Source organism: Cupressus sempervirens, chromosome 8, assembly GCF_028749045.1.
Source record: "Cupressus sempervirens isolate cs-2001-9-10 chromosome 8, ASM2874904v1, whole genome shotgun sequence".
NCBI lineage: Eukaryota > Viridiplantae > Streptophyta > Pinopsida > Cupressales > Cupressaceae > Cupressus > Cupressus sempervirens.
Genome location: NC_143125.1, coordinates 682,349,068 through 682,375,707, shown reverse-complemented (window position 1 = coordinate 682,375,707; position 26,640 = coordinate 682,349,068). Strand labels below are relative to the sequence as shown.

The 26,640-nt window shown below is 35.9% G+C and overlaps 1 long non-coding RNA gene across 1 annotated transcript; it reads left to right on the top strand.

Moving 5' to 3' along the window:
* LOC149544297 (uncharacterized) lies at nt 1-26,640 on the top strand. The gene is made up of 4 exons (XR_016355765.1): nt 1-561; nt 1,664-1,730; nt 16,155-16,246; nt 26,309-26,640. It is a non-coding gene; the product is annotated as an uncharacterized LOC149544297 (long non-coding RNA).

The window sequence follows — 26,640 nt, the reverse complement described above, 5'->3', positions numbered from 1 at the left end:
ATTTGCACTTTGTCGATTCATGAAAAGAGGAGAGTAGGGTTTGAAGAAACCCTAGCCAAAAAGCAAGGAACTCACGACTTTTCTACGATTTTTTATGGATTTTGTTTTGATGCCATGAGTGCTAATCACTCTATTTCATGTCTTTGCTTCATTTCATTTCATGGCTCTGATTCTTGTCCATGTTGTGGCTTTGGTTTCTCCTTACGGATGTATGTCGTGTCTGTTGTAGCTGGACATTGATGATATGGCACTTCTTTTTTGAGCTCTTCTTGTTCTTTGCCCTGTTATAATGGCACGATTGCTCATGTTATTACTCCATGAGTTGTTCTTCATTATCATGTCGCAAGTGCTGAAGTTGTTCCATGCCATGAATGTCTTTCTCCTTGTCTTGGCTGGGAAACATGGTTGGCTACAACTTACTGGGTTTTTTGGATATAACTACTACAATTTACTGTTATGGCATGACCGCTGTAGTTGTTACTCCATGACGTGGCTGCTGTTTGAAAGACAAAATGGGGCTAGGGTCTCTATTTGTTGTAATGCCACCATTGCTTGGACTAGGTAAGTCGGCTTCTTTCTCTTTTGCATTTTTGTATTCTCTATACCTTCGAATGCCATTATGATATTTTATATGATGTTGTTACCATGTCGTTTGCTATGACTGGGATCTCTTTGTTGTTATATTGCTATTTCATTGTCTGGTTGTTGCTCTATTCTATGGTGTTGTAACTGGTTGACATTGTTTGATGTTTGAACTGCCATTAAACGGAATTTTTCCTACTCATTATGGCTGGGTATTCATTGTAATGACCAATTTTGGAAGTTGTTTTTATGGCCATTCTATGATTTGCTACTGCCACTCCATGTAATGGCTCTGGCTATGTGTTTATTGTAACAGCTTGCTTCTGACATCTGTTATATATAAATAGACGTTGCCAAGTATAGTCCCTCTTGTATTCTTTGACAGAAAGGTAATTGATGGACTGGAAGATATACTCATGATCACATTCAAACTTTCTTGTTATTTCTTTGATGGTTGCATTTTCCATTCGTACTATTTCTTGTATTTGTATTGCTATACTTTGATCATGTAATCTTGCAGTTAAATATTATTGCTTGTTGCTGAAATATTCAAAATAAAACACTTTATACGGACTGCATCATTTGTTGATGTCTAAATATGACGATATTTATTTTTAATCTTTGGTATTTGTTCATCTTACTTTTCATTTCTGATTCATCCTGTAGCTTTTTCACTTTCAAGCATGCTTGTATTGCTCTTTGCAGCAACTTGATGTTTTTTGCCCTATTATTCTATTTGAAACAAAAGGTTTCAATCCTATTCGACTTGTCCCTTTAGTGTTTGACTTTTTCTAATATTAAAAAAAAAAGGTTTCAACTCAAAATGACTTGTCCCTTTAATGCTTTTTCTTTTCTATTATGAATCAGTCCCACACAAATAGTTCAATATGTTATGATCAGCTATACAAGAAACAAACATGTTGATACTGAAACATTTACCCTGATTGTCCTCTTTCTCTACTGATGTATGTATTTATTTTATTGAGATGAATAGCATGTTAGACTGTGAATATGAGGCAAAGTGAGGTATTAGCATTGCTTAAATCTATTGGATCTAACATATCTTTCTTTATGAATGCAGGGATCGGCTGCATGGAAGGGATGCGATTCGGGGTAGCAAATGGATGCAACTCGACCAATCATTATAGGCAATGACTAGTGCCCATGACCTTTCCTCTCTTTATACTCCTTTCATGTTATTCATTTTGGTAGAATAGGAGCTTATATCAGTAGATAGGGACTACTCTTACTATCAAATGTGTAAGAGAAATTCACTTTCAACATCTTTATTCCACGCTTGTAAATATCAATTGTACCATCATGGTGAATAATTCAAAAAGCATTATATATTATTTCAATATAAATAAAAAATGCTTCTTTTTTGCAATTCTAAGTATAATGTGTAAGTGATAAAACATGTATGCTTTACTCCATCTGAACATGTGTGAAAATTGAGTAACACTCATAAACTAAAGGAGATTGAAGGAGCTTGAAGTGTGGACATGTTAATGTCAATACACAGAGACAACAAAGATTATAGAGAGGCAGTCCTATAAGATAAATAAGAATATTTGAGGACAAAGCATAGTCCAAAACTTGTGAATAGGTATGTCCCTTGACAAAAGAGTCTTTGCAGAGGCACTCTATAAGCCTCAGATAAAATAAAATAAACACTTCTTGCAAGATATGATAGTCATGGAAAGATAAAGCAAGCACATACATACATTGTGAAAGCATAGTCCCAAGATGAAGTAAAGAACATATGTATAAATTATTAAGATAATATCTTATACTTTCTATAATAGTCAACTACTTGTCTGTAGTTCGTGTTTCAGTCTAGATAGGAATGTTTCCTATCCTATCTCTTTTTGTCTTCAGTCCAGATAGGAATGTTTCCTATCTTGTTTCTAGTTTTGTTTCTAATTCTGTCTTCATCCTACGTTGTTTCTTTTAGAAACAATGTCCTTGAAATTCTACTGCAGTATTTTCTCTCCAATCACGATTTTTTCAGCAACTGCCAGATTTGTGATTGGATTCGACTTCTTCTGGGCCACATTCGTCTGCGAAATCATGGAACAAAAAAAAAAGGTTTGCATTTTTCTTTTCTTGGTGTCGTTTTCTCAAAACGGCTCTGTGTTTTTTCTCAGCAAGTCTGCCACTGCGAAATCTGATTTTTTTCCCTCCAAATGCAATGAAAATGTGTTCAATCCGCCTGTCTAAAATCTACCCATCTCAAATCTACCTATATCCGTCATTTTTCCTACAAATCTGACCTTCAAAGCTGCCAACTAGGGTTTTTCTTGAAACCCTAGTTTTTGACCTCCAAATTTATTTTTGTTTGTAGATTCTTGGTGGGTTTTTCGAGATCTCATCTGGGTCTTCGTTGGAAATTTTTGGGTACCTCATTTTTCATCCCTCAATTTTTGGGCCGACAGATTTACATTGCGACTACAAATTCCTTTTGGGTTTTCTGTCTACTCTTCTGGGCACTTGTCATTTTTTTCTGGGTCAGCCTCAACATTGCCTCAAACTTCGTGCAAATGGCATCTTTGACTAATCTAATGTTGGAGGGCAGCCTATGATTCAATGGCCACAATTATAATCACTGGAAGCAATGCATGTTGACAATCTTCGAATATCGTCATTTGGATGAGCTTGTTCTAGGCACAAAGACTCGTCTGACCTCCAACCAAGCAAAATAGGACAAGTTTGATGATCGCAATTGAGAGGCTATTATGCTTCTTAAGCTCTTTGTTATCAATGATCAGCTACCGCAGATTCTTTCAGGCAAGTCAGTTGCAGAAATCTGGAAATATCTGAAGGAGCTGTATGAAACATCTGACAAAAGTCGAGCATTCTTTCGGAAGAATTAGTTGTTCTCCATTATGATGGATGAACATATGTCCTTACAAGAGCATCTAACAAAGGTTAAGGACATCCGTGATTAGCTCGAAGCTATTGGTCAAAAAATGGAGGAAGAGGATATGGTCATCATCACTCTAAAAAGTCTACCATCGTCCTATGAGAACTTCATAGAAACACTCAACATTACATCAACTAATGTTGATCTGAAGTTTCCAAAATTATGCACCAAACTTCTGCAGCAGGATCGTTGGAAACAACAGTTTGGCAGCAGTGCTTCTCTAGCCTCCTCAGAGCAGGCATTTGCTACAAAATCCTTTCAACCAAACATCAGCAACCATTAGTCTTCTCAGCCTTCCTAGCATCAGCCTTTTGCTCAATCCTTGGATGGCTCTACGAAGCAAAATGTGCAGTGTAATTATTGTCACAAGTTTGGCCATATGAAGTTCGAGTGCCAAAAATGTTTGGCTACCCAACCAAGGTAAAATGCTTCCTAGCCAATAGTAAAAGTTGTCGAGCTTTCTAATCAAGACAAAGCTGCATTTTTTGCCTTTTGAATCTGTCTCTTTTTTTTTGGGTTTGTCAATTTTTTTTGAGTCATAGCACTCTTTTGGAAAAGCTTCTTGGTTTCAGCATTCTATAGATCTAGGGAGGGTCTCAGTTATCACAGAATGTTTTGACATCCATACGTTGACCATTAAGGGAGGGTATTAAGATAATATCTTATACTTTCTATAATAGTCAAGTACTTGTCTAAAGTCTATCTTTCAGTCTAGATAGGAATGTTTCCTATCGTGTCTCTTTTTGTCTTCAGTCCAGATAGGAATTTTTCCTATCCTATCTCTAGTTTTGTTTCTAATTTTGTCTTTAGCGTACGTTGTTTCTTTTAGAAACAACGTCCTTGTAATTCTTTATAAGGAACACATTTGTTCCTCTGGTAATCAATCAATCATTCAGAAATCCATTAATCTGCCAATTGTTGAATCTTGTAACATAAATAGTAGTAGATTAATAAAAAAAATCAAGATCTTCAAAAGAAAAAGGTACAGTGATAAGAAATTTGTGACAATCATGATAAAATAGATGACACCAAAAAAGAGACTAAGTTGTAGCAATACTTACATGGATTAGAATAAAAATGTTAGTCAATATAGAATACAAGTAACCAATCCAAAGATGGGATGAAGATTAAAAGTTTCGTTGAAAGACTAGAGCTAATGCAACGAAACTTTCAAGACAATATTAAAGAGGATGCCCATGGACAAATGAGCAAGTATAAGGCACAATTTCAGATCTAGCATAGAAAGAAATTAGAGGAAACATTTAAGTGTCATAATGGCAACACAATCAAGAGAGGGGAGCTACAAAGTAAAGTTGTTTTAGATGAAAAAGTATGATGTTAATCAGATTGAATGAAAAGCAAGAAAAGGCATCTTCATTGTTAGCATTACATAAAGCTTGTATAGCAGTGATGAAAGTAGGCTATGGAAGTGCTAAGATCAGTTTTAAGAATGTATAAACATAAGCAAGAATGGACAACAAATGATTTCTGCAATCAGAAGAAAGCGAGATATAATCCAAAATATGAAAAAAAGATCCTCGGGCTATAAAGAAAATTCCATGTACAAGGACATGTACTTCAAATAATGATGAACATGAAAGAGTGATACTTTTGAGTTTGCCAAGGAACACGACAAGACTTTATGACTGTGAGAAAAAGGGCTGATGTCAGTTATAAAGATGGGAAGGATAGTGATATGTAGGGGGCAGGTATTGATGACAATAGCATATGGGCATCAGTTTTGTGACTTGAATAACATATGTTAATATCTGAAAGTCACTATCATCGGTAGATAATGTGTTGCCAACAGGTTGATGTCATCGGTAGATATTGTGTAGCCGACGAGTTGATGTCGTCGGTAATTGTTATGTAGCCGACGGGCCCCTTTGGGAAGGTTCTTCAGAATGGTATATGTACAACTTTGGATTATCATTATAATCATCATTTTGAAGCACTATGTAATCTCTTTGGCATATATGTGAATAATAAAAGGAGTATTGTTGTTCTTGTTTATTGTCTGTGTGCATTAATCTATTTAACCCATGCGGTAAACATTTTTTGATGTCATCGATAGATATTGTGTAGTCGATGGGTTGACATCATCGGTAAATCTTGTGTAGCCGACGAGTTGATGTCATTGATAGTTTTTATGTAGCCGACAGGCCCCTTCGGAATGGTATATGTACAACTTTGGATTATCATTGTAATCATCATTTGAAGCACTATGTAATCTCTTCGGCATATATGCGAATAATAAAAGGAGTACTATTGTTCTTGTTTATTGTCCATGTACATTAATCTCTTTACCCCATGCGGTAAACATTTGGTGTTGTTGCCCAATGGACCTAGAATGAAGGCAGAGGAATGAAGACTAATTCCAAATTAGCTTAATAAGGATAGAAATAAGATAAAGGGAAAAGATGGAATATGCACCACACAAGAAAATTTAATTTTGGCACAACAGGCCAAGCGTAGATAGAGGTTTCAACAGATTGCCAACGGACATCGAAGCACCGAAGAATTGTTGGAAGAGACTCGATAGCAGTTGGATTTGGTGGAAGAAGCAAGGGAGGAATTTTTGAACTTGTATACGCCGAGGGAAGAGAATCCAGATGGAAGGGAATTGACTCGCACAACTTGGAGTGCCAAGGGATCATGAGCATCAAGTGAACTCTTCGTCCGCAATACACTTTCGAAATGAACAACTTCGCTTAATAACAATCCTTCTTCACCAAAGAACATAAATGTTGATAAGATGACTGTTCGAAATAGCACCAATGTGGGAGTACAAAGCGCTGGTGTTAGAGTGCAAACCGCAGGGATATAGAGTTCCAGTGTCGGAGTAAAAACTACCAAGATACAAAGCACTGATGTCAGAGTGCAAAACAACACTAGTGTTGCAATGCCAAACGGTGCCAGTGGAGCAATACAGAACAATGCCCATACGCAAAATCCAGTAATACTGGCGAGACCAAAGGAGAAGTTGCTAAAGTTTGATAGTGATGGAACGGCCAATCCAATCAAACACTATAAGACATGTGAAACAATTTGGATGGAAAATGGCATAACTGATATAGATGAATGGGTCCGACAATTTTTGGCAACCCTAAGGGGTGTATCAATTGATTGGTTTGCTGATGCGGATCCCCAAAAAGTAACTACATGGGCAAATGTTAAAAAGGAATTTATCATTGAGTTTCAATTACTGTGGGACGACAATAAGATAGTAGCAGAGACCTACACCACAAAGCAAGGGAAAAATAAAACCATCTGTGTATATGCCAGAAAGTTAAAAGAATTAATAAACAAAATGGAAAGTAAGCCGGATGATGGGCTGAAGAAGAGATGGTTCATTGAAGGACTACACCCAGAATTGAGGAAGAAAATAAAAATTGTGCCACCATCGTCATACACCAAAACATACAATCAGGTGATGAACTTAGAGAGTGAACAAAAGACAAAAAAGAAAAAGAAAAAGAAAAGTAGCTCATCCGACTCAGATGATGCATTTGCGGAAGAAGATGGCGGTGATGATGAAAAGGGCAGCAAAAAGGTCTGAGCCCTCCAAAAGGATATGATCTGAATGATGAAAGAATTTAAAAATATGCAGAAAGAGACAAATGGATACGAGCTATGGTGCACCGAATGCAAGATGGAAGGCCACACGAAGGGACCCTGTCCAAAGAACTAGTTCTATGAGATCTGCCAAATTATGGGACATTCCATAAAAATATGCCCCTTCAATATGAAAATGAGAGGACCTCAACAAGTGCTCCTGGCACAGGAGGCTTCTACATCCAGAGGGAGTGGAAACACCAGCAATGATGGTGCCACTTCGGGTGGGTACATAAATAATAGAAGAGGAAAAAACAGCAATACCAACAATAATAATGGGAGCCACAGTCAAATTTAGTACAATGCGAACGATCGTCCGATGGTTCAATGTCGAGCATATAATTTGTGGGGCCACTTTGCATGAAACTATACATCAGTAAATGCACCAAAGTTGTTATGCAGATGGTGCGGTCTAGGAGACCATGAAGATGCCAAGTGCCCAAAATTAAGAGTGAATTTGATCACTATTGGGATGAACAAAGAGGAAGTTCTAGCAATCACATGAGAACAAGAAAAACTATACCCCGACTCCACAGAAGAAAAGAAGAGATTGGAAGAAGCGTGGGCCAAAATTGAGAGAGCAATGTAGGCAAAGAAAGCTCACTTGAAGGACACTACTTGTACCTCAACAAGGAACTGCGCAGAACATAACATTGTATGGTAGATACTACAAACTGAAGTACCAGTCAAAATAAACGATCTACTACTCACAATTCCTCAACTTTGATTGACACTCATAAACATTGCTCCAACTGCTAAATTACCAAGAGAACAAGGAAGGGAGAAGAAAAGTGGAGCAAGTACAGAAGACTCAATGCTACTAGCCCTTACATCTGAATGGCATCCAACGGTCGTCAAAATGGGAATTGTAGGAACTATTCTAATAGACACAATTGTAGACAGAGGGTTAGGCATGAATGTGTTACCGGAGGATACCTGGAAGAGGTTGGGACAACTGATGTTGTGGCCACCTACATTCTAGTTGCTCATGGTAGACCAGCACAGGATCAAATCATTGGAAATCCTGATGGCACAACCAGTGACTATTGGAACACAGTCATTCCTACTCGATTTTGTCATCATCCCATTGAAGAGGAGAGGATATGATGCCATTTTGGGCTAGGGATGGCTTGTATAACAAAAGGTTAAGCATGACTGGAACAAGAATACACTATCAATGCAAAGCAGGGGATAATGATTCATTATTGATTTACACACACAAATGGTGAGCAAAAAAGCCATATCATCTGATTCTAAAGAAAAGGATGAAGGAAAGTAGCAATTGGAACCCAACGAGGAAGGAGTTCTATAGTTGGAAATTAGATTGACAGACGATGATTTGGATTTGGTGAATGGTCTTTTCCATTGGTAGATGGAGGATTACGAGCTCTTTTCGAGTTGTAATATGTTAAGGGTTGACAAAGGTGAGAAAGCAGAGGGAGATGAATGTCTAAAGGAATATAGAGAAGTGGAAGAAGGAAAGGCGGTCACGAAAAAAGCTGAAGGGAAGTACATACAGTACGAACCTAGAAAAAGGAAAGATTTCATCGTATGGTACACAATAAACAAACCGTGCAGAAAGAAAATGTTATGTTGAACCATGGATATAGTAGAAAGGTGCTAGCAACAAGGAAAACACATCATACAGTCTGCACAAGAAACAAAGGGGAAGGGTTTAATAAAAGCTTCAATAGTACGAAGTGAAGGTTCTAAAATCAAGAATATAGTTATTGACGATAATGAGTGGTAGCCAATGGAATTCATGGTACCGAGTGTCGAGAACAAGCTAGGCGATATGGAGAACCTGAAAGAAAGATCGTGTAACTTAAATAAACTTGATGAGCGATGACTGTAGGCACAATGGGCCATGAAGGTAACATAGAATAGGTGAAAAGCATGGCATGATAAACACATGAAACTGAACAATTTTCAACTGGGATAGCTGGTGTTGAAGTATGACGGATGGAACAAAATCAGACCAGGCAAGTTTAAAGTCAAATGGGTCGGGCCATACCAGATTTAGGAAGTAGCTAATAATAGAGCAATAAAGTTATGGACACTATACAGGTAGGAAATTTCAGAAATGGTGAACGGTTCAAAGTTGAAAATGTATCATGTGTGACTTGTTCCGTCGTCAACGAATATCGAGAAGTAGTAAACTTGAAAAAAATAGAAAAAAATAGAAAATAGAAATAAAAATGGAAAAAAAAAAAAGTTAAATTACTAAAGGTCACTGTACGACATCTTTAGAAAAATGAAAAGCACCATACAAAAAAAAAAGAGAAATAGTGCTTGATTTATCCACCGTACAGATTTTGCCTTAGTGAGTTTTTTAATTGCCCATATGGTATTTTCTCAGGTGTAAAGACATTGTATGGCCCCCCTTTTTATTCAGACACCGTATGGCCCCCTTTTTATTTAAACACTATATGGAGTTTTTCATATGCAGGAGCTATATGATCGTCATACGGCCAATTTATATGGTCTGTGGGCACTGTACGGCTTGATTCGGGAGATTAGGAAAGCATCTCAGGCATTTTGTATGCTAGTAAAGAAAGTTAAAGGTCATACACTCAAAAAGAACAGTGGGAGGAATTTTATTGCTCAGGACTACAGAGACCGTTGTACGGCGATTACCTAGTATATGTTGACCACTGTACAGCAAGGAGTTGACACAGGATTTGCATAGTGAGAACTAGGAGACCACATTTTTTTATGTTTCACATGGTCTGTATGGCATGTACATTTCAGTACTGGATGAATACAGGAGGATAGCAGAAGCCAAAAGCTATTCATAAAGTCTTGAAGGAGGGCCATACGAATGCCAGGGAAGGAGAAGAAGTTCTATGTGTCAAGGGGTAACTGACCTAACTAAGTAGAACAAATGGAGTCTGCAGGAAGAGGAAGAATCTACAGCTAAAAAAAAAAGACGACAAATAAAAAATGTTCAGAATGAATAATGTATTATGTCAAAGGGAAGGGAAAGACATAAATAGGTAGAAAAAAAAAGTGGTTGGCTAGAAGTGCTACCCCTTGACCCCGCTGGGGGCAATGCCCCTAGACCTCTAGTCAGTTTAGTTATCAATCGTGGAAAGTGTGACTAGTTGATGAGACCTAGAGCTGCTACAAGCATAGTGTGCCAGAGGTGGAGAGATTAATAGAGCAAGCCCTTTGAGAAGGGTGATATGATTTGAGGCACTTGGAGTAGGTGTTGGACATGAAGCTATCTTGGTGGATGCATAGAGAGCTCGGGAGGAGCTGATCATCTAGTTGAGGGCAGCAGAGCAACACTTGGCTACGTGTACCTAGGAGTTGGAAGAGAAAGCAGCATGGGTGGCTATCAAGGTTAGCTTGACTAAGGAGACATTATTGTGTTAGCAAATGCTACAGATGCAACATGGTTTGGAGACCAATTTGGTGCAGGCACATGATGAATGTGAAAGTGGTGTATCTCATTGTAGTTAGTCAGTTAACGTATTTAGTTTTGTTAATCTGTCTCAGATATTTTGTAATTGTCGTCCAGAGATGACTTTTGTCTTTTGGGGGGGATGATGTCATCAATAGATATTATGTACCTGACGGGCCCCTTCAGCAAGGTTTTTCAAAATGGTATTCGTACAACTTTGGATTATCATTGTAATCATCATTTGAAGCACTATGTAATCTCTTTAGCATATATGCGAATAATAAAAGGAGTACTACTGTTCTTGTTTATTGTCTATGTGCATTAATCTATTTACCCCATGCGGTAAACAATCACATGGAAAGGGAAAATAAATGAGTATTAAAAACCTTTAACCATTAAGGGGCATTCATGAACCTTATCAAATATCATGAGGGTTCATGATTTAGTTCAAATCCATTAGAACATGTGTCGTATCTTATTCTAAAAACATCTTTGAGAAGGTCTTTGGTCTTTATGAAGTAGTAACAAATATTTTAAGGATCTAGGAGATATGGTGCAAGAGCACCTAGGTAGGCTAAAGGGTAGACCTAGTTATTCTTTGGTGTTTTTGGCTAGTAGTGATGCTAGCCACATCACTAGAGTAATAATAGGATCAACTTGGTCGTAAGGTGAAATTGAATAGATTTGAAGAGTCCCACAATGCAAAATATTGCTCCTAATTTTCTCAAAAAGTGCTCATTTGGCTCCATAAAGCATTTTTGGGTTTTGAGGGCCAAAAAGGGAAAGCAAGTGTTTTAGGGTCCTTATTAGGTGTTTTCGATACATTTTAGGCCTTTTAGAAAGTTTGGTGGCAACTAGAGCAAATTTGGGTAGATAATTTGCAAAATTGCAAAAATTGCTCATTTCTTACAAAGTTGTCATTGACAACTTTTGCAACTTTTATGCAAAAAGAGAAACTTCTTCATGGGAGCCCTTCAACCACTTAACTTAGTTGAAAATGTACATTTCAAGCCTACATAAGGCCGAACTCAACCTTTTCAAGAGGTTGGAAGAAGGAGAAATGACAGTGTATAGAATGTAATCAGCATATTCTTTATTACAACAATTTCTTGCTTTCAGTGTTTTCCCATGCTTTCTAAAGATCAAACTTAGGGTTTCTGAGTTAGAAGTGTTAGTGGAGTTTTTCCTTCATTTTTGTTTTTATTTTGTATGTTGTTTCATAGGGTTTGTGTGCTTAGATTAATTGTTTTGTGTTCTAGCAGTTTGTTGTTCTGAACCGAGCAACTAGCATAAAATGGAGTGCTAGGGCCATCTCCCACTGTATGAAGTGTATGACCAATTGAGATTTGGAACTAGACTTCGTGTACATTATGTACAGAAAAGGAGAGACCATGGGAAGCACATCAAGCATTTTTAGTGTGATGCCCTAGGCAAGCAAACCATCTTTGGTTAGGGATCACAAATCTGAAAAGGAGCATTTGGAGTGGATTCAAAGGTCTAATTCTTATTTCCAAGAATGTGGTGAATAAGTAGATGGTGAGGGCTAACTCCAATCCAAAGGAAGAATCTTGGTAAAGAATTTTAGGAGGTTTAAAATCCGAACAACACTAAAATCCTTGAAACCCTCAAATTAAGCGTAAAATTTTGCTTGGGTTGTATGGACAAGTTGGGGCTTAGGAGTTACAAAATATTCAAGTACTCCAAAAAGGGTATCCAGAAAGGTGATTTTTTTGGCTGCTAAGGGATTTTTCTCAATTTTAGTGCGTTTGGAGGGTGAATTCTTGTAGCCTTTTTCCAAGCAACTGAGTACAAATTAACCTGTGGATTGCAATTTGAATAGGGTTTTGCACTTGTTTTGGGTGTAGTATGTTGATGAGTAACCTAAGGCATGCCTAGTTATTCATTTGACCATATGGAAAGGTCCAAGGAGCATTGGGGTTATTTGTGTGTTTGTGAAAGTTTGAGCAATCTTGTACTAATCTATTGATGTGCACCAATTGAAAAAGTGGGATCTCTTTGATAGAATCCTCAGAGGAATGGGGTGTGAAAGAAGCCCTATTTGATTAGTTAGAAGACCTAAGAAGACCCTAGAGAGCTTAGGGTTTGTGAGCAAGATTGGTTGTCACATCAGTGGTATCAAAGCAAGTTAAAGACTTAGGCAAAGTTGGTGGATGTCTGCAATTACTGGAGAGTCAGTAGGTGAAACCAGCATGGTGAAAAATGCCGAACTAGCCACATTAATAAGTATATTCTATAGAAACTTTCATACTTACTATCAAAACTATATGATTACTTTCTATCGAAAGTTTTTGGGCAAAAAATTCATCTTTTTCAATTTTGGAGGAATTTTTTCCTCCGAAAAGTGTAACACACTATTGTGGGTTCACCCCAAGGAAGTTGATGAACAAAGGGAGAAGAAAAGAGTTCTTGAAGAATCCCTAGCAAAGGTAAAGGTGCAACTGGATGCATTTGCTCAAGCAGCCAAGAGGAAAGAAGAAGAAGAAGAATTTGAGAAGGGTAGAGAGGTAGCAGAGGAGGATGTAGTCCCTGAACCTAACCCTATCTTGAATGAAGAGCCCTTCTTGAAGGCTATCAAAGCCCTAGGAGGAAAAGCTTTGGAAGGTGTACCACTTTTCAGTGGAAAGATAGATATAGATGCAACCATGGACAAGATAGATGGCATGGAGAACCATTTTAAGTGTGAGGGGATATCAAAGGCACAAAAGGTTAAAGTTGCTAAGTCAAGGCATAGGGGCTCAGCTCTAACATGCTAGAAATATGTGTTAAGGCTGAGAATTTGCACCCTATTAAACTATACTAGTTTAACACTCCTGCCTAACATGGGAGTCATTTCTGTATGTGGGACATGCGTACCTAGAAATTAAACCTCTGGATTCAAGGCTGGTTCCTATTGGATAATCTCTGGTTATTATATGAAACTACTTGAAACTTGTGGGAAAAGAGTTAGAAATGCTGGAAATGAACTTACAATTTGTAACTTAAACTAAAGAACCAGGTGATACACCAAATGTGACAGGAATACTGAGAAAATAATGGCTTTCTTAAGAAGACTATATGAATTCAATAACTAAAGATGAAACATTTCTATTCTACATAGATATGCATTAATATTTCATAATAAGGTCCTTAAACAGATTAGCAAGGAAGAGGAGCTCTTCACATGAAAATCAAATTTAACTTAGACACAAATTATAACCTGCATACAACATATACTCCTGCAACAAGGTAAAAGATTAGTCAAAAGAAAATAAGGAATTATTAACTCACTTATATCTCTCATCAATCATGCACTTGACACACAAACACAGGAAGAAAGAAGGCTTCAATCTGATAGAAAACTACTCCAAAATATTTCCAGTATTTACTTGTCTCCAAAAGAGTTACAAAATTTTGCATGAAAACTGCGAAGGACAAAAAATGTCACAAGAGCCTCTCTCTTTGCATAATTAGAACCCCCTAAATGAGTTCAAAAAACTTCCTAAATACAATCCCAACCTTAGTCAAATTCAGAAAGATAGGCTACAAAAAGGGATTCAAAACTTATCAAGAAGATGACTCACTTCCTAACAACTGCACTAAGTCATAATAGGACCTATGACTCATGTTAAAAATCCCTAAAAGAGCTATAACTGACCATAAAGATCTCCAAAAAGCCTGGTCAAAGTATGAATTCGACCAAAATAAAAATCTCTACAATCTCTCTTCACAATCCAAAGGATTTGAAATACTAAGTCTTCAATGAATCTTTCTCCTCTCTTAAAAATAGGTCGCTCTTATCTACTTGTCCTCAAAGGTAAAATAGAAAACAAGGGAAACATATTTGCAAAGATTTTCCATTTAAAACAAAAAATATAGAATAGTTTATAAGGTCACTATTAAATATTTTTGTTTTCAAATGAATTTGCAAAAATAATTAAGTGTTTTATAAACACTTCTAACCTATGGCACATACACATAGTGAAAAGAAAGTAAAAAAAGAAAACCGACTTAAAAGTCTCCCACGGATTTCAAAATTTATTCAATGTAGGAAAGGCGTGAGAGACTTAAGTCATATTAGCAACCCTAAAAGTTGCTCATTCGTGCTTCACATCGCATGGAGGAAAAGAGAGATAGTCAGCTAGGGTTTGCTAAGAAAATTCCATTGTTTACTATCACCAGATTGTTGTAGTGTTTGAATCACCCTGTTCTGCTCATTCTCTACGTGTTTGAGTGCTGGAAGCACGATTTTTCCCTCTCTTCTGCTGATATTCTAGAATCACCATGGTCTCTTATGGCTGGAGGTAACATTTTTTCATTCTTAATAAACATTTTGTTGTTGTGCTAGAAGCACGACTCTGTTACATTTGATGGTATATTTAGAAACGTTATGACAAAATGCGTTTTCACTTTAGTGCTAGAAGCACAATTTTCTTTTAACAAAATTGTCACCATTTTAAGAACCAGTGCTGGGAGCACGTTCTTCTGCAGGGTTTTTCTTTGACTTGATTGTGGGGCATGTTTTTTATCTCTTCTATGTCGAAATAGCTCCATATTTGATTATATGCTGCAGGTATCTAGTTGTGTTTTGAGTAGATATCAGTATTTGAAAGTTAACATCATTAGTGCTGGAAGCACGATTTCTTGCATACAAAAATTTATTGTTTTCATCTTATTTCTGGCTGTAGCATTGTGTTCTAAATCCACTTGACAGATAGGGTTTCTCTTTAATAGGTTGTTTGAAAGTTTTATCACTTCTTGTAACATTTTTTCAAATACCATTTCATGTTTGAAGTGTTCCAAAAGCTTTGTGTTCATTGATACCCAATACAGGTCGCCATCAAAGTCCTTTCTTGCAATTTCATTTGCTCATGATCAAGAATTATACAAACTTCATTTTTTTTTAATTATACTTTTGGATCAGCTGTACCCATCAAATAAAAGGATTCATCAATAGGAACCTTGCCTTCCTTCAATGTTTTGATTTCCTCTAGCGTACATTGCCTTAGTTTATATTGTAATAATGGTTCATCAAGTGAAATTCCACATGATAGCATTCTGAGCACAGTATAATCTTCATCTAGATATCTACATTCTTTTATAAAGTTAAATGTTTTTGTTCTATCACTGAGCTTATTTGGTATGCAATCAAAAGCTTCATACACAAATCCAACAAAGATTTCATCTGGAACTGCACTGTAATTCAGTAATGCAATCAAATAGCATGAAATTGATGACCATTTTGGTTTACAGCTTGTTTTACTGTTTATGCTTCAGTATTCCAGATAATACTTCCATGTTTTCTAATTAATCTATTGTACTGTTAACAATTTTTTTTTAAAAATTTGTTCTTATCTCTACTTGTTCCTTATCACAGTGCTTCATTTTCCAACAACTCACTCTTTTCAATTTTTTGGTATTTGAAATAGTCTTTTATGAAGTTCGAGCACGGGCTCGTAACACTCACAAATTACCTTTTTGTGATTTGCATTTGAATACTTAGAATGCACATTGCTATTTTTTGTACGTATTCAAAAATAAGAAGAATATGATGTGTGCGAGTATGTGGTTATAGATAACTAGTCTTTGCTTAGATCATAAAGATCTAACCCCACCTCTTTTCTCTTGCAGGAGAACGACAAACCAAAAACTTACTGGATCAAAATTGAACCATGGGTGACAATGCAATGACAGAGAACATCTAACCATTCAAAGTCTGAAAGGCAATGACTGGTTATCTCTGACTTTCTCTCATATATTTTATTTTTCTTGTTCTTAGTACATATGAAAGATAGCAATTGTATTCTCTATTTGTGTGAGATACTTTGCCTTCAGTATTTCATCATTATGTGTAAAATATCAAATGTATATTCATGAAATGAATGATACAAGGACATGTATATTCTTTTAAATAACAAATGAAAGCGTTTCTAGCAAATAAAATTTGAATTCTCAGAACTGAATTTTAACATGTGTTAAAATTAAGTAACATTTTTGGCGACTTCTTGTTGTTTGTCTTCCTGCTAGACACTTGATCAGTAGCCTTAAAAAATCCATTGGGCATGGAGTCCGAAAATAAAATGCATCCTAGCACCCAGACCTGACATGACGCGACTTCTAAAGCTGCTGGTTGAGTTTTGAATGCATGTACGTGAGTTTAATAGGACTTAAAAGCTCTTATTTAGCTTACTGACATGTATGGCCAAATTCAAGTAACAGCTTTAGAAGCGAAACTTTCATAATCTGGTCATGTTATTGATGTATGGATGAATGGGTGAGTTTGAATGAATGCGTAGAATAGCGTATATGTGAATATGCATGTATGTATGTTGACAGCAGGACTTGATTAGCTGCAACATTATGTATGTGTGTATGCATGTGTTTGTTATGTATATGTATTCATTTAAACACATGTATTGATGCATGCATGAATGAGATGGGCGAATTATGAAAGCTTATCAACACAAACCAGCAACTTGACCATACTAAAACTTAAGGAAAACAAGAAATTAACCTAGGAAAACAAGAAACTAACACGCGCTTGGACAACGCTTAGGAAAACTCAACTATAAATGCAGATGGACTTATTCAAAATAAGGAAAACTAACCTAATATATACAAGGTAGAACTGAAACTCATACCTCAAAACAAGACTTGAGGTGAATCCCATTCACAAGGATTGGCAAGATATCCCCTTCCATTGTAGCCAACTGGAAAGCATTGTGCTCCTTGCATTTAGCAATCAGGAATGGAGCAGCCCACATGTGATCAAACTTAGTATGATGGCCTAGCCTAGTTTTCAAAACATCCCATTTGAGAACAACATCACCCACATTAAAGTCTCTGACTCTTGCTTTTCTATCAAAGCTTTTCTTGACCTGCATTTGCTGATACTCCATATTTTGCATTGCTTTCCTTCTAGTTTCCTCCAATTCTAGTAGTTGCGCATATCGCACTGACATAGGATCTCCTTCTTCAAACAGAACCAATTGAGTGGCGAGATCAAATGTTGTTAATTCTATTTCAATTGACAACTGAGCTTCCTTTCCATAAACTAATTGATAAGGTGAATTTCCAATTATTTGCTTTGGAGTAATTCTATCCACCCATAAAGCAGCCTTCAACTTAGAGTGCCAATCTCGCTGATTCTCCTGCAGCGTTCTTTTAATAATCCTTATTAAATTCTTATTGAAGATTCTGCTAACCCATTACCTTGTGGATAATAGTTGGAACTAGTACTGAGATAAATTCCATGTTTAAGTGCCTAGCTAGTTATTTTTAATCCAGTGAAAGCAAGTGCATTATCAGAAATTAAAAAGTCAGGGACTCCAAACCTGTGTACTATATCATCATAAAAATTAAGGACTGCTATCTCATTTGCATCCTTGAGTATTGTTGCCTCTGTCCAACGTGTGAAATCATCAATGGCAGTAATTATCCATTTATGTCCTGTGCTTGACGAAGGATTAATTGGTACTATGAAATCAACACCCCACTTTTGAAAGGGTTGTTCTGTTTTAATTGGCTACAAAGGCAAAGTTGGCTGCCTTTATTTTCCTGCAAACATGGCACACTTGACACATTTTCTGACATATACATGACTATCTTTAAAGATATCAGGCCAATAATATCCTCCTCTAATAATTTTATATGTTGTGTTTCTAGGGGAAAAATGGCCTCTTGAATGACCATCATGATATTCATGCAAAATATTTGCAATCTGATCGGAATCGATGCATCTGAGAAGGACACCATTGTGATATTTTCTATATAAAACATCATTAATTAAGACAAAAGGAACAAATTGTAAACAATAATACCTTCATTTTTCCTTGTCTAAATTAGTTGGGCACTCACTAGTTTTTAAGAAATGAACCATATTTTGTAACTAGCTTGCTAACATATCAGCATCAGTTGTTGCATTAATCAGCAAAACAGTATCTACTTGCTCTTGTGACCTTAAAACATCTCCATCAGCAATCTGCTCACATAAGCCTTTACCTCTAACCAAATTAGTCACCTAAATATCCATGTCATACTCCATGACTCATGTTATCCAGCTAGCCCTTTTTTCATTCAAATCCTTGTTGATTAAGAATTCTTTGACACTAGGGTGTGCAACCCTTAAATGAATCTTATTGTGAGACAAAAAGTGTCTAAATTTCTTAAGTGCCTTAACAACAGTGAGAAAATGCTTTTCCAAAAAATTGTATTTATGCTCATAATCCTCTAAACCTTTGTTGAAAAAGGCTATTGGCTATTCCAAAGCTTCTGCATTTTTCTGTACCAACATTGTGGAAATGGTATCATAACCACCATATGCATACAAGATAAAATCTTTACTAAAATTAGGATTGATTAAAGAAGGAGCTACTGCTAAAGATTCTTTAATAACTTGAAAACTATTTTTGGCTTCCTTTGTCCAAGCAAAAACAGCATTTTTCTTCAACATAGCAGTTAATGGTTTCAATAATTCAACAATATTAGGCAAAAACCGTCTTACAAAATTAATTCTGCCAATAAAAGACTGCAATCCTTTTTTATGATGTGGCAATGGTAACTCTAAAATTGCTGATATCCTTTTTGGATCCACTATAACCCTTGTTTAGAAACCACATATCCCAGAAGCTTACCTTCATGCACAGCAAAAACACATTTTTTTGGATTAAGAGATACTCCAAACTCTCTGTAGCATTCAAAAACCTGCCTTAAATGGCTCTAATGATCTGCCGCCTTTTTGGAATATACTGTGATATCATCAAGATATACCAATACAAATTTGTACATCAAATTACTAAATGCCATATCCATGGCTTTTTGGAATGTTGCCCCTACATTTGACAAACCGAAAAACATTCTTTTGTATGCCATGGTACCCCATTTAGTGGTAAAAGCAGTTTTAAACTAATCTTCACTCTTTACCAGAATCTGATTATATCCCGAATAACCATCTAGCAAGGAAAAATGCTCTAAACCAGCAACATACTGAAGTATCTATTCCATAGAGGGAAGAGGGTGCCTATCTTTTAATGATGCTCTATTCAAATCCCTGAAATCTACACACAACCTTAGCTCTCTATTTTTCTTTCTAATGGGGATTTGATTGGACACCCAACTAATATGTTTAATTGAAAAAATAATGCCACTCTCAATTAGCCTAAAAACCTCTATCTACATTAATGGCTCTAATTTGGGATTAACGGGTCTTTGTCTTTGCCTAATTGGCTTGGCGTTAGGCTCTAATTCTATGGTGTGTTGTGCTAACTCAGGATTGAAACCTTTTAAATCACCATATTCCCATGCAAATACATCAGCAAACTCCTGAAAAAGTTGAACATAAGATTCTTTTTCCAAAGGAGTACTTACCTTACCAAATTTCAAGCTTTTCCCTGGTGCCACCTCTAAACTATCATAATGTTCTTAAGAAACCAGCAAACCAGTTTTACCCTTTTTTGTCTGATCATCTGCATTAAAGATAGATTCAAGTGATACCAAATCTTTAGGCAATTTATTGGATTTCAATTGTATTATCTGATCTCCATAATTCTGCTTTAATTTATTCTGATTAGAAATAGCAAAAATATCTTCTTCTAGCAAAAACTACAAGATCTATTCATCATTTTCAAAAACCTGCCACCTTACATTATTATTAGGAATTGATGGTCTTACCACAATCTTGACATGTTGCTGAACATTGTCCTTGCTGATTTCTGCAGGTATATCAAATTGAGCACCTACAACTGCTAATCTATCAGCATGCTGATTTTTAGTCCTTGGAATAGAAACAATATTGAAAGCAGAAAACTCTTCAATAATGTCCCATACATGATGTTTGTATAGTTTTAATATATCATTTTTAGCAACATGTAAATCTCTTACTTGATTAATGATAAGTTCACTATCACCATGAACCTTTATACAACTAATGCCCCTTTTCCTTGCCCATTCTAATCCTTGAATCAGACTTTCATACTCAGCAGTATTATTAGTACAAGAAAAAGCAAATCTAAAGGTTGCATAATGTTTCACTCCATTAGGGGATACTAACATCACTCCTCCACCAGCACCTTGCTTACCTCATGATCCATCAAAAAACATATTCCAAACCTTATCTTGCTGCTCAAAATTAGATTCTCTTCTTTTAACTAAATTTGGTAACTCCAAACCAGTTTCTTGAAACATGTAATTACCTATCCCAGCATCTAGAATAGTACTAGAATCGGCCATGAAAGCATTCTCAGTAGCCCACTCATCTAAAAGTATGTCGGGAATTTCAGGAGGGGATGTATGTGAAACAGGGGCAGCACAATCATCTTGGCCAAAATTGAAAAAATTTGCATTTATTGTGCTAGGTGTATAAGGCTCTATAATATCTCTTGCAAGTACTTATGATTGTATGTTCACCTTTGTTCCATATCTTGTACAAAAAATCATATGAGTCCAATCAGATGAAAAATAACCTCCTATCTTAGCTGTAAATTCTCTTGATAGGCAAAGGCCAAAATAGGGAGGTAAATCTATCACATATATATCTTGTGGAATGGAAAAGGTAGGACAAGCATGCAAGGTCAAAAAAGAATTTTTAATGAGACCTATGGCATTTACAGAAGTTCCATCTAGCTGAACTACTCCTTTTTTTACTGCTCATATTTTAGCTCTAATTGATTAGCTACTCTTTTTGGCATAACAGAACAAGTTGCTCCACTGTCAACCATACAATTATGTACCAAATTTTTTCCAATGATTAAAGAAACATAGAAAGGAGGAGGTCTCATATCCTTACCTTGGACTGTTATTTTTTATTTGCTATTTTCATCATTTTTTGGTTCAACATTTATCATCAGCACCTTCTCACGATTTGCAACAATTTGCTCTTGCACACCTTGATCATTTAATGCCTTTTTTAACATCTCAGCTTGTCCCGGAATAGATAAGGAATCCCACTTAGTCATAGACACATTCATTCTCTTCATGTTGTCCACTATGTTGTAAGGTATAGCTGAATGTACCTTCTAGTGTATTTTTGCAACAATCGAATCTACATCTTTGTGAGGCTGATTGCTCGTTTACTGGATTGTAGGCTTCTGTGGTATATTTGGTCTCTTTGTGAATGATGGCCCAACATGTATAATATGCTCTTTACCTTTATCAGTTGTTTGATCAATTTCTAGAGCTCTTTTCTTTGCTCTAGCATATGTTACAGTTGTTGAATCATCATTTACGCCACATAATTCTCCACTTTGCCAATTCAGGAATGTTGTTTCATTGGGATTTACATCTTGTTGTTGTTCAGGTATGGTAGAAGATGCATCTTGCTATAGACTAGCAGCATTTTGGACCATAAATACCTGATTAATCACTCCATTTGAACATGTGGCCTGATTATGTGTTTGGTTGCATGGATAACACCATTCATAATCTGCTGCAAGGTTATTTTGTGCAGGAACCATATCTCTCACTGGATTAGCTTGATTTGAAGAACTTGAGTTATATTGCTGATATGGTCTCTGATTTATATTTTGTCATTGACCTTGATATGGCTGTCTATTCTGCTGAAATTGTTGATTATACCCCTGATTTTGATAAGATTGAGCCGCTCCTTGCTGCTGTTGGTTATACCCTTGATACGACAGCCTAGGACCCTGGTATTGCTGCTTTTTCATGCTAGTTAATTCATTTCCTAGGGTTTGTAAAAAGGTCTTGATTTCTTGAAGTTCATTTGAAGGACCAGGAATAGCATTAATTTGGCTCCTTGCTGATTTTATAGCTAGAACAGCAGGTATAGTAGCAAGAGGAGGTATATGAAGTGGCATATTTGGATGAATATTCAAAAAATATGGCATGGGAGCCCTAGGGGCTATTTTTCCTGCTTGAATAAGACTATTTTTTGCCCTAATAGCTATACTATAAGCCTGAGGTAATGATTGTCCCCCCATTGATTGAATCATTATCGAAATATCACTATTAAGACTTTTTAGATAATACAAAAATGCATGATCAATAGAAGGCCTTACCGCAACAGGTATCCTATTCCAAGTTTTTTGGAATCGGATATTAAAGTCTATCATTTGTTCTTGAGGTGCTCTCTTGATGGTAATCAGCTGCTCTACCAATGACAAATGATCTGATTTTTCTTCAAAAAATCTTGTGAATGCATCTCCAAGCTCATCCCAAGTTGATATAGAAGCCACAAGAAGACTTCTAAACCATTATAATGCCTTTTTTTTGAATGACGCAGCCAATAATCTCACTGCTACATTCTCTTGAGTTACATGGTGAACATTACATAGTGCTGCTACGTCTCTTATGTGCTCAAAGGGTGTGATCTGTCCTTCTCCTGTGAATTCCAGCAATCCTTTCAAAGCTGCCAATGGTATATCATCATGCTGCTGTAGATTCAAAGGGCTTCCTTGATTGAAAGGTACAAAAGAAAAATCTCTTGGTAAAGCCATTGTGGATACTTGTATTGATATATTTGTTGATACTAAGCTTGTACTTGCTGATACAGTAATAACAATGGCTGGTACAAAGTTATTTCTGCTATTTTGAAAGTTGAAATCTCTTGAAATATTAGCTGGTGATTGTTCTCTAATAGTTGGTGATGCCGAACGTATTATAGAACGTTCATTCTGCAATGATCTTACTCTTCTAACATACACTCTTGGAGGAGTGGTCTGAACTCTCTTTGTACGAGGAGTTTTTTCCAAGGTTCTTCCTTTTCTTTTGGGTGACAACAGCTCCAAATATTCAAAAGATTTTGAACTTCTAGTCTTTTTCATGAAATTTTAAGCATTGGTCACCTTCTTTCACCAACGGAGTTGCCAGATATGCTGAAAATGAGCTTCTCTAAAGTGGTGAACTTGCTGTAGCATACCACATAGCAAGAGTTTCTTGAACAAAAAATCTAACTTTAAGTCCCACCGGGCGTGCCAAAACTATTAAGGCTGACAATTTGCACCCTATTAAACTATACCAGTTTAACAATCCTACCTAACATGGTAGTCATTTCTGTATGTGGGACATGCGTACCTAGAAATTATACCTCTAGATTCTAAGTTGGTTCCTATTGGATAATCTCTAGTTATTATATGAAACTACTTTAAACTTATGGGGAAAAGAGTTAGAAATACTGGAAATGAACTTATAATTTGTAACTTAAACTAAAGAATCAGGTGATACACCAAATGTGATAGGAATACTGAGAAAATAATGGCTTTCTTAAGAAGACTATATGAATTCTATAACTAAAGATGAAACATTTCTATTCTGCATAGATATGCATTAATATTTCATAATAAGGTCCTTAAACAGATTAGCAAGGAAGAGGAGCTCTTCACATGAAAACCAAATTTAACTTAGACACAAATTATAACCTGCATACAACATACACTCCTGCAATAAGGTAATAGATGAGACAAAAGAAAATAAGGAATTATTAACTCACTTATATCTCTCATCAGTTATGCACTTGACACACAAACACAGGAAGAAAGAAGGCTTGAATCTGATAGAAAACTGCTCCAAAATATTGCCAGTATTTACTAGTCTCCAAAAGAGTTACAAAATTTTGCATAAAAACTGCCAAGGACAAAAAATGTCACAAGAGCCTCCCTCTTTGCATAATTAGAACCCCCTAAATGAGTTCAAAAAGCTTCCTAAATACAATCCCAACCTTAGTCGAATTCAGAAAGACAGGCTACAAAAAGAGAGTCAAAACTTATCAAGAAGATGACTCACTTCCTAACAACTGCACTAAGTCATAACCGGACCTATGACTCATGTTAAAAATCTCTAAAAGAGTTATAATAGACCATAAAGACCTCCAAAAAGCTTGGTCAAAGTATGAATTCGACCAAAATAAAAATCTCTACAATCTCTCTTCATAATCCAAAGGATTTGAAATACTAAGTCTTCAATGAATCTTTCTCCTCTCTTAAAAATAGGTCACTCTTATCTACTTGTCCTCAAAGGTAAAGATAGAAAACAAGGGAAACATATTTGCAAAGATTTTCCATTTAAAACAAAAAAATATAGAATAGTTTATAAGGTCACTATTAAATATTTTTGTTTTCAAATGAATTTACAAAAATAATTAAGTGTTTATAAACACTTCTAACCCATGGCACATACACATAGTGAAAAGAAAGTAAGAAAAGCAAACCGACTTAAAAGTCTCCCACAGATTTCAAAATTTATTCAATGCAGGAAAGGCGTGAGAGACTTAAGTCATATTAGCTACCCTAAAAGTTGTTCATTCGTGCTTCACATCGCATGGAGGAAAAGAGAGATAGTCGGCTAGGGTTTGCTAAGAAAACTCCATTGTTTGTTGTCACCAGATTGCTGTAGTGTTTGAATCACCCTATTTTGCTCATTCTCTACGTGTCTGAGTGTTGGAAGCACGATTTTTCCATCTCTTCTGCTAATATTCTAGAATCACCATGGTCTCTTATGGCTGGAGGTAACATTTTTTCATTCTTAATAAACATTTTGCTGTTGTGCTAGAAGCACAACTCTGTTACATTTGATGGTATATTTGGAAACGTTATGACAAAATGCGTTTTCACTTTAGTGCTGGAAGCACAATTTTCTTTTAACAAAATTGTCACCATTTTAAGAACCAGTGTTGGGAGCACGTTCTTCTGCAAGGTTTTGCTTTGACCTTATTTTGGGGCACATTTTTTATCTCTTCTATGTCGAAATAGCTCCATATTTGATTATATGTTGTAGGTATCTAGTTGGGTTTTGAGTAGATATCAGTATTTGAAAGTTAACATCATTAGTGCTGGAAGCACGATTTCTTGCATATAAAAATTTATTGTTTTCATCTTATTTCTGGCTATAGCATTGTATTCTAAACCCACTTGACAGATAGGGTTCTACTTTAACTAGTTGTTTGAAAGTTTTATCACTTCTTGTAACATTCTTTCCCATACCATTTCATGTTTGAAGTGTTCCAAAAGCTTTGTGTTCATTGATACCCAATACAGGTCACCATCAAAGTCCTTTCTTGCAATTTCATCTGCTCATGATCAAGAATTATACAAACTTCATTTCTTTTTTAATTATACTTTTGGATCAGTTGTACCCATCAAATAAAAGGATTCATCAATAGGAACCTTGCCTTCCTTCAATGTTTTGATTTCCTCTAGCATACATTGCCTTAGTTTATATTGTAATAATGGTTCATCAAGTGAAATTCCACATGATAACATTCTAAGCACAGTATAATCTTCATCTAGATATCTGCATTCTTTTATAACTTTAAACGTTGTTGTTCTATCACTGAGCTTATTTGGTATGAAATCAAAAGCTTCATACGCAAATCCAAAAAAGATTTCATCTGGAACCGCACTGTAATTCAGTAATGCAATCAAATAGCATGAAAGTGATGATCATTTTGTCTTACAGCTTGTTTTAGTGTTTATGCTTCAGTATTCCAGATAATACTTCCATGTTTTCTAACTGATCTGTTGTACTGTTAACAATTTTTTTAAAAAATTTGTTCTTATCTCTGCTTGTTCCTTGTCACAGTGCTTCATTTTCCAGCAACTCACTCTTTTCAATTTTTTGGTATTTGAAATAGTCTTTTATGAAGTTCGAGCACGAGCTCGTGACACTCACAAATTACCTTTCTGTGATTTGCATTTGAATACTTAGAATGCACATTGCTATTTTTTGTAAAAATTCAAAAATAAGAAGAATATGATGTGTGCGAGTATGTGGTTATAGATAACTAGTCTTTGCTTAGATCATAAAGGTCTAACCTCACCTCTTTTCTCTTGTAGGAGAACGAAGAACCAGAAGCTTACTAGATCAAAATTGAACCATGGGCGACAATGCAGTGACAGAGAACATCTAACCAGTCAAAGTCTGAAAGGCAATGACTGGTTATCTCTGACTTTCTCTCATATATTTTTTTTTTCTTGTTCTTAGTACATATGAAAGATAGCAATTGTATTCTCAATTTGTGTGAGATACTTTTCCTTCAGTATTTCATCATTATGTGTAAAATATCAAATGTATATTCATGAAATGAATGATACAAGGACATTTATATTCTTTCAAATAACAAATCAAAGCGTTTCCAGCAAATAAAACTTGAATTCTCAGAACTAAA